Source organism: Amia ocellicauda, unplaced genomic scaffold (assembly GCF_036373705.1).
Source record: "Amia ocellicauda isolate fAmiCal2 unplaced genomic scaffold, fAmiCal2.hap1 HAP1_SCAFFOLD_34, whole genome shotgun sequence".
Taxonomy (NCBI): domain Eukaryota; kingdom Metazoa; phylum Chordata; class Actinopteri; order Amiiformes; family Amiidae; genus Amia; species Amia ocellicauda.
Window position 1 is genome coordinate 600,530 of NW_027102909.1, and position 10,667 is coordinate 611,196.

Genomic DNA, 10,667 nt, shown 5'->3' on the forward strand with positions numbered 1-10,667 from the left:
GTTACCATTTGTAAGGTCATAGGTCATTTGGTAAGATGGTAGCCATTTTGCTAGGGTGACATCCATCATGGTGAGGGTCCGAGTGTACCTCACCCTGCTTGTGTGGAGGTGTAATGTTTTATAGCATAAACTGTGTTTTTAAGGTTATATTGTCTTATGATACTGTTTTAGTAAATTAAAAAATACAAGTTTTAAATACACACATATATATTGGACTTGGTCATGATAGGGATGGTGTTTCCAAAAGAACTCTGGAGAACTTTTTGAACAGCTGTAAAAGCAGGTACACCAGGACGTGGATCTTTATACAGCATTCTCTTGAGCATGTTGGGGAGGGCATCCACTGTTTTCACAATATCCTCAACCAGCAATGTCACATTAGGATTACTAGTGTCATACAAATCACCAAACTTGTGAGCTATTAGAGTGAGGATGGCATCTTCAAGCAGAGATTCCTCAAACATACGTATACATAAACCCACGGCAGCAGGAGTTTTCTTTCTCTGGAAAAAATATATATAATGTCTTATTGCAAAACAAATTTGTAAAACATCTTATAAGGCTTGTTATTTATAACCTTCTCAATTAATTGTATCACTTACTCATCTACACTTTCCAACAAGTCACTTAACCATCTCGAAGGTAGAGTGCATGTTTCTAAGCTATGCAAAAGAGATTTCACTTCTTTCTCAGTCTGTCTGGTGATGCATAGCCCACATAGGGCACGTGCAACACATAACACAACATTTAGAAAGTGGGTGACACTTATTTTGTTACATATAAGAGCGACACTACTCCAGACACTCCCTTGCTCGTGATCTAAAGTTAGACAGAGATGCTGTGCTTGGCTGGGGTCACCTATCAGACAGGCCTCACACTTATCAACTAATTCACGGCCAATACAATGTTGTAACACTAGCGCAATAATGCCCTTTATGGTGTGTGTCATCACTAGTGTTACATGATCATCATAGTTTTTACAATTATATCTCGGAACTTCCCTGTCTGAATCAAAACTCTTGTGGGTTCTAGCAAGGCAAGAACAGAAGCATGCAATGTTCAATCTTGTTCGGGGTCTTAAAGAGTTGACAGAGGAATCCATATCACTGGTGTCTGGTACTCCACTATTCTAATGAAGAGAAAAGAAAATAACACTTAAAACTGTAATGTGTGTCGGTCAGTAAAGAAGTACACAACTATACACAGTTGTAGGACCTCTATATTTACCTCTCTTTCCATTGATGGTCCAACTCCATCATCAGTGTCTGAGGTTTTATCCTCCCTGCCATGTTCATGGTCCTTGTCATCATCTTCAGATTCATCACCAGTGTTGACACCTTCGTCTTCATCAGACATTGGGAGAGCATCCCTGGGGCTCGGAGGAGGAGCGCTGACACTATTCTTTTGATAAACATACAAAGAAGAAAACATGCATTTAAATTCACTTTGCATTGAAATTTATATATACACACATACGGCCTAACAGCATGTAAACACCGGCATACTATTAAAATTAATAATAATATTCTAAACACTTTTTTAAAGTAAAATAAAGTGTTACCTCTTTTGGGTCCCTGTCTTCCGACCATCTTAATTTTGTGTTAGGTGCCCCCGCATCTTCATCAGCAGCGTGGTCGCTAGGGGGTGTCTTCTTAGCTGGTGTAGCCATAGTGCGCTATGGGGGTTTCCACCAGTTACCGCAGACCTGTTCTGTCCCGAACGGGTGACATGTTTTCTGTGTTTACCAGCATGCTCTTTATACTGTAAATGGTGGCCGGCGGCTCTACAGAGGAGGCGTGGTGTGGGTGGGGTTGGGGGCGTGTGTGGGGACACGTGGGTAAATGGGGGGCAGTGGCTCTACAGAGGAGGAGGAGTGTGGGCGGAGTTGGGTGCGTGTATGGGTGCCACGTGGGTACAGTCATTTGTACCCATTAGGCTCGTGTCCATAACAAATATGTGATAACAATTTATCTCTCCAAATGGTCACCTCACCCAGTGTGTACACGTTGTTTTGAACGTGAGACCATGACCATAGCACGCATAGATACAGATGTCTGTTGGAGATCAACTTTATCGGAGTGAAATAGACACCCCAACATACCGCCCCAACTGAATTCTGTAATAAGAACAACATTTTTGGCGGTTTCCTGGTATGTTATGTGGAATACAATTTTGTGTGATTCTTAGAAAAATTATGAAATACCATTTTGCCCCCCCATAAATAAGCCGCTCCAAGCAGTTAATTTTACACATCCAATATAATATATGAAGGGACACACTCTTCATAATGGCATCTGACTGGGGTCCATTTGATGAGGAAGAGCTAGTAAATGCGTTATCATGTATTGATGGTAAGAATGTTTTTTATAGTAATAGAGTTGGGTTTAAAAGTGTTAGTATATCATGCATAGTTCATGGTTTGTATAATTTAAGGTGAGAGAGAACCGAGATATTACAGCACAGAATAACAGAGCCGAGACTGTCGGGCCGAGCACCCCGCAGGGGACCACGGAGAGTGGAACTCGCAACCCCCAATGCCTACGTCCCGAACAGCGCCTTCCAAACCGCAGGAGACACGTGTTCTGAAGGTGGGCCAAAGCAATGTGTTTAATGGCCAGTTTTATTCAGATTTCATGGTATGCCATAGAACAAGTTGTTACATATTATAAATTAATTACATCTTCTAAAACATTATATTGTGTACATTTATGGGACCAATGTTTGTTTTTTGATTTGACAGTTGTTTAACCCACATAACTAAGCACTCCCCCACCCACCCCAAGTCACAGAGCAAACTTTGAATGGAGGTGTGTAACATTCACCGTTTTTACCAATGTTATTAATAATAATAATAATAATAATAATAATATTATATTTTGTATTTGTTCGAAATGTAGTGAAAAGTCACTGTATAAAGTGTAATTGACATGTTTGTTTTATTATAGCTAAAAATGCGGCACAGCCTGCATTGCCCTGCTTGAGAGGCTTGTCAAGTGGAAAACAGGTGAAGAGATCCGATCGTGCTGATAAAGGGAGGTCCGTTCTACAGCGGGGGAGACAGCCACCAGTCACACAAAGGGGAAACACAGCGCCCAGAAAAGCCCTGAGTAAGACAAACCGGGTGGCACACGACACCACCGATGTGGGGGTGCAATGTGTGAAAGTGAACCGACCGAGCTCCGCTACTGTAAAAAGAGGTAAACGGGGTAAAAGCACGGTTAAAGCCACCACTAGTGGGGATACTGAGATGAAATGTGATCAATCACCCTGTGTTGACATACAGACCCCTGGTGATTGTAGGGCCCTGGTGTTTAGCAAGATATGCAGTCAGCTTGTGGAGGCGTTAAACACCGCTCAGTGCATAATACATGTTTTGACAAATTTGTTAAAACAAATAGGGAATTGCCCCGTTTCTGATGAGAGTTTGATGAATCTGTAATTCACACTGTGAATCAATCAGTCTCTGCAAGATCGAGAAGGGTTGTTACAAAAAACAACCAATTCTGAAAACAACAATTGACAAACAATGAAAAAGGAGAAGCACAAAATCTGTCAGTCTGCTTGTGTAATTAGGGGGGTAATGCGAAATAAAATTAATGCTGCGAAAAGAATGCTGCGTAGGCTTAAATTTAGAACAAATGTGTCACAATTAGCACGGTCACAGACACTGTTGCACACTCTCCAGACGGGAGGCCATCCGGTAAACTTGGAAATTCAGGAATATATAGATCAGGATGTATCTAAGGAACTAGCATCGGTAGCTAATAACAATGATAATCAGATCGGGGGTGGTGATGCTGCAATGTTAGAGATGAATAATGAAAATGATGAACAAATGGCTGAGGGTGGCGTTGGCGGGGACCCTCCTCGGGGGTTTTTGGAGATTATTCGTCGCTATGACCGAGAAATTAATAGGTTTCGGGGTATGGAGTTTTATGAAGAATTCAGGTTTGTGAACCTGGATCTGGTACAATCTTATATGAATGCTGTCCGTATTGTGCATGGAGCTGTGCAAGGATTGCTAAATGAAATATCACACAATGTGGGTCCTAATGATTTTGTACAGCTGAGACCGAGCTCGGGGTCATTACATAATCCTTTCTAATCGAGGAGTCGAAATGTGGGGGAGCTGGACGCTGCAGATTTCTTAGAGAGCATAGCTAATTTACTACAAAGTCACAACAAAATTCTATCACATTTGAGTTTGCGAATAACGGTCACTGTGATTAGAAATATGCAAGGTGGTGGTGGTGCGCGGAGGCGCTTAAAAGGTATTTTATTTTGTAAAATAATAGACATAAACCAAGGTAACAATTTATGTTTTGCTGCCAGTGTGTACCGCCTGTGGAAGGGTAAAGAATGCACAGATTCCGAAATGTTAGATGGTGCCAAACGAATGCATAGCCAGCTAGGGTTTTCAATTCAGAAAAAAAAAATGTTTTTCAGATATTCAGGCATTTGAAAGACTATTGGGGGTCATTATCAAAGTATTGTACCATGAAAACGGATGGGAATATTTTACTACGGGGCCTACACCTATAAATTCTAAGTATCCGTTGCTCTTATCCTGTATCAAGTGTTGCTCATTGCTTCGCTGTCCTCGTCCTGTACCCTCAGTGTTTTCAGAGCCCGTTCTTGATCTTGTAGAAATATATTGCAGAAGAGCAGAACTACAATCACACTTTTTCAATGCTATTGCTTTTTTCTACCTCCCTGGTGAGGTACCAATGCGGGAAGTTTGAGAGAGTATTTCTAAAATGTGTATGATCCAATACACACAGTTATTTAAAAAGCTGACGTCTTGTACATGCTCACCAGAACCAAGCCTAATTAAATAACACATTTAATATTAAATAAGTACATGTGCAGTAGCCACTTGGACAATTACAGATCCCCAGGTCAAAACACAACAGAAAGACATGGAAGATCGTATTTTCAAATCACACCTGTGGCCCCCCTAACTGTAATTTGGTATTAGTGGGTCAAAGGATTTATTTAGTTCAAGTCATAATAAGATTATATTTTGAAAGGAAACATTACAGGATGTAATATTTAAAATGACTGTGAGTACCTTTCATTAACATTGTTTTAAAGGCTGGGACCAATATGGTGGAATATCTCCAACACACGGACATTGAGAGACTCGACCCCTTTGTGCTGCTGCTCAGAGACCAACTCTCAGTTGTCTCTGAGTAGGCTATGGATCAACTTCCTTTCCTAATATGAAGGAGACAATGGATACAAAACCTATAGGCAACTATGAAAAACAGGTGATTATTGTTATTCTTCTCATTATAAACTACTTAATACATCTCTCGCATAAAGTACAACAGGATAGTGGTGATGTCATTCAGGATTGGATTGCCATTGGTCAAAAGCCCTCTGAGAGAAATTGTGTGGCGACACTCCACACTCTTAGAAGATATTGTTCTGCACAGAACCATAAAGGGTTCCTCGAGTAATCGCTCTGATGGATCCCTTTATGGTTCTATGTAGAACCCCTTCAAAGGGGTTACATGAAGAACCCCCAAACATAGCGTTCTATACAGAACCATTCGTTTTAAAATGTTATATATAGAACCCATTCAAAAGGGGGACACGTGCTATACCTGAATTTGTTTTCCAAATACAATCTTTAAAAAATGTATGAGTTCATATATACAAACACACATACACAACGTAGAAATCGCACTACTAGTGAAGTAACTTCATTTACATTATATGCCACAACTCCTCAATTTGGAACGCAAAAACAAGACATCTGATGTAAAAGTGTAAACTAATTACGAACAGCACTTTTGATTTTTATCTTCAATTCAGGGGCTACTTATTCGAACAGTAAACTGTATTCTCTCTTCAGAGTGACTGGAATGTTTTTGCCTACATTCAACTTAAATATGAAAGTTTCCAAAAACGGCATAGTTTTCTTTAAGGCTATTCAATGCCAAACACAAAATTCTCTCTGCTTTCAGTGCTTGTCCTTCAGCACAATTACACAGGTTCATGATGTTCTCATTTCAATACATTGTTTTCTTATTTAAACTATTTGACTTTGAGCTTACATTGAGAATAAAATCACGTTTGCAAGTAAAACCTGGCCAAGAAAGGAAGCAGCACTACAATAAAACAATACACAGAATACAAAGCAGTTCCTTCAAAAGTGAAAGTGATAAAGAGTGATGTCTGTCAGTAAATTACGTTGAGATCTATTGCATAATCTACAACACCTTATACATCAAACCCAATTTACTAATATTATTGTTATGCATTAATTTGTCACATCTGCCTTTGTTGGTTAGGATAACAGTACAGGATCATCAATATGTACTGAAACGAAACCTGTCCTAGTAAGGTCGTGTCCTAACTGGATTTGACAGAGGAGCGTGTAGCTGCCACCACCTTTGGTTTACCGGACGGTCCGGTCGAATAACCCTGGAAGCTAAAATTAGTGATGTAAAGGGAGAGTGAAAAGCCAAGAGGAAGTATATAACCAAGTCTTTTTAATAACCAATTTAATACGCTGGGTACACAATGTGCAATTTAGGCAAATAGAATAACAATCACAGTATCACTAAACAATCCATAAAAAGTCAATATCCATTAAACAGTTAAGTTAATTTCTCCCTCAAATACATACGACCAATTATTATAATAAAACCGCAATTGACCTTCATTAAAGAAATACTAAAAAAAAACATACAATAAACACCAATGTAAGTGAAAAGAAACCACAATATAAACATCAGATAAACCATACAATAAACACACCAATATAAGTTACCACAATTACAACAGCAATTTCAACTAAAAAAGGACACAATACAAACTCTTCAATGTAAAGCCAAAATTCACAACAAGCCAAAAAAAAAAAAAAGACAGAATAAAAGTATGAATGTTGTGTTGATGTGCTGCGTATGATGACATTGTCCCGGTGCTCCCGTTTGGTGCAGCACACACACCTCAACACAACATTCAGTCAGTGTGAGTGGTGCGGCCGAGCAGTGTGGCGAAAAAAAAATACGATCTTCCAACAGCAATTTCAACTAAAAAAAGAACACAATACAAACTCTTCAATGTAAAGCCAAAATTCACAACAAGCCAAAAAAAAACAAAAAAAAACGGGTTAATTGCTGTTTTAGATCAATTGATTGGAATATAGCTAATAGGATCAGCAAAATCCAATCAATCAATCACTCACTTGGCCCTGTTACACAGACTGATTAATAGCAGTATGTTTAAGTCTAACCATAAATTCATAAATTAAAGCAAAGACATTGTTACTATTGGCAAGGACTTGTATAAAACCAAGTTTAAACAATGAAAACATGTAATCAAATACACATAATCCCACAAACAAACACATATAGATTTAAAATAGAGTCAGAGAGCTCCCGTCAACTGAACAGCTCCCCAGTGGCTCCAGAGGTTCAGCTCCAGGCTGGATCTAAACATTTAACTGTATATAGAGTGCATATAGAGTGCATAAGGCATCACAAATTATAAATAAATTATATATTCTATTATGAGAATAATGTTAAAGTAATACACAATATACACTAAATAATAAAAATAAAGTAATAATAAAGTAAATAAATAGTAATGGTGTCGTCTAAGACCCAGAAGGACAAGGATTTGTTTGTTAAAAATCATATTATGGACAAATTCTATAAAGTCAAATTAAAGGGAAATGAAAGGCTGACATCCACAGGAGCAGCACTCTGGTGCAGCCCTGACAGCCTGATGTAAAATCCAGGCAGGAGAATGTAAACAGAATAGTGATATATTATAGTCTTATTTTCAGAAAATGTTTGGGGCCAGCATAAAATACCTGAAATAAATTAGACCTTGGATTTAAGATGAGTGAAGTAGTCAAAGGGTACGAATTTGAAGGATACTATAGAAATATAAAATGACAAGCATTGAAGAAGTGAGCTAAATTAACATTGAACCATTTAAAGGAGAAAATAAAAATAAAATACTATTTTACAACCCAGAAATACAAAATAAAATGTTGAAAATTGAATTTGAGCTAATTTCTGAAATGGGAATCTGAGGAAACAGTAAAATATGGTGAAGATATGAATACATAGATGTAGAACCGTCTCGGAAATCAGTGGAGAAATCGTGGAGATAAAGCAAATAGAACTTTAATCAAGCCGCTCGGAAGCCCCACGTCAGGAATAATTCCTTCAGTGAGACTTAATGTTTACCAACATGAGTGCAGCTTTATAGGAAAATGACGTAACATCTTATGGCCGTTCATCCAATCAGAAGATACAGGTCCGGGTCCGTTTTATGATCTGTCCTCCCGTGAAGAGGTGATGGATCCAAAGCAGATGTCCGTCTTTGATGTGCACTAGGAAGATGCGATCCAACGGTCGTCATTTACCTAGTGTCAATCGCTCGTTAACAGAAACAATTCCTGCCTATCTGGAGAAACGATTAAGTCATAAACAAATTCTCAGCAGACATCTGTAGGCTATTTCGGCACTGGGTGATCTTTCATTTCTGACAGGAGTTTCTAACAAATCAACCTTGTTGACCCTTTACTTGTGCTGCTAAATCTAATCTGCTCAGTCTGTATACAAACTACTTCTAATGCTAGTATTAATATAAAACATTATATAATTATCACAAAACACTTTCTTCAACTTCCTATACAGAGTCTTCAATAGATAACCAGATACTCCAGGAAATTAAAGGGTCGTTTGGTAGCTGTGAGTTCCACAATGAAGAGTTTTTGAAATTCCCAGATATAAGATCCCTAAATACAATGTGTAGGTAAGAAATTAACTATTGATCAGTTCAACCTAGTTTCGGGAACAGTTCTTCTGAACATGTACCGGTGTAGATTGGACTTCAATAGGAGGAAGTTGACACAATAAGGACATATGAGCCGCGCAGGTGGACAGTCTTAGTGCCCACGCAAACTCTTCATTGGGGAAATCATTGACTGGACACATTTTTTGAAACTTTGTTTTCCTGAGGTACCTGGGAATCATTATTGAAATCAATTAAAAGGCTTATTTTCTAAAAGATATTTTGTTAAGTAAATATTTTAGTTAAAATAATGGAGTGAAATGTGTGTATAAATAGTAATAATACATGTCAATAAATATAACTTGAATTTTCTTGTAAGAAATTAGGAAAAGGAGAAAGAACAGCTTTTAGGATACAGAGCAATTTAGTGGGTCTGAGCGATGTTGAGGAAGGTTTGAGGAAGTTGACGAGGGGTTTAAGAGTTGATGAGGCTTGGGAAGCTGGAAAAAGGGAGTTTGATATGTGTGAAAGACATGTGCTGCCACTTTCAGCATGAGAGTTGTGAAGGTGGTTGAATGGAATATGAGGGAAAATAAGGAAGTTACTGAAGGTATAACTTAATGTAAAATAAATAAATCATTGAATGAGATATAGTTTAAAGTCTAAAGGCATGATATTGTATGGAAATAGTCCTTTCACTAACAGAAATACCCTATCAATTAGGAAGGGATTCACCCCCCAGGAAGGAGGGGGGGTCAGTGAAAGTGTCTGTGAGCTCAGCTGGGAAATTGAGAATAGTTACATTACTAATGCTAATAATATTGATGTTGATAGTCTTTGGCAAGATGGGCAAGATGGGCACTGCCTGTGGTATCTGTTCCAACACAGCTCTCGATTGCTTAATTGAACCTTAATCAGAGCATTTTCATTATTTTTAACTGTAGAGGGTTTAAGTTAAGCATAGAATTGTATGAATAACATATTAAAGAACCAACTATTTTTTACACAATTTGAAAAGTACAATCTAAGCCGGTTGTTCATTCAATGGAGTCATTGAGTGTCCGGTTGAACAGAAAGCAGCAGGTCGGGGCCTAACCGATGAGCCGCTGCCCTCTGCTCAAACCTGCAGCTCGCCAGGCAGGCGAGTAGATCCAACACAATTCATATTAAAGATGCGACTCGGGTCCGAGACCGGCAGCAGCCAATGAGAGTCGAGCACATCCACGAAAACAAGTTACATTATTTTGAGTTTTTGATTTTGACTTTCATAAGTATTGATTCAAATACCTCAAATAACAATAGTTGTTTTGGGGCATCATGATGCAAAAGACCTAAATTCCGTGAAATCCTGCCTGTCGTTAAATGTGAGCAGCCCACCATTTTAAATATCGTCTGGGATTTAAAGAATCGCGTTAGCGTGGGTCTAGCTTTAATTTCAACACTTGTCAAGACACTTTTGGACTTTTGCACTTTTTTTACACAACATGAAATGAAAGCTTTTACTTTGCAGAACAATCTGAAGCAGAGTGACCATGATTTCACTTTGCTGTAAAATCATGGTTGCTCTGCGTCAGATTGTTGTGCAGAGTAAAAGTGTGGAAGTGGAAACAGTGTAGCTCATTGCCAGAGCCAGGGATCGGACCTGGGGCTTCATACCTTCAGTCTGACGCGCTCCCGACTGAGCTACTCGGGCAACTCCGGAAAGACCCGGAAGAGCGCTATTAACTGTGCGCTGTTTCTGCTGTCACTCATCTCCTGCAACAGGCCCGTAGCCAGCCTAGTGGAAGGGGGGTTCTTTTTTTCAAAAAGTGGACCTTTTTGCAGTTTTTCCCCTCATTTTGTATTCAATTATGAGGTTTAAATACTTCATTTTGGTTACTTTTTATGCACTAATTTGTGCTGGATTA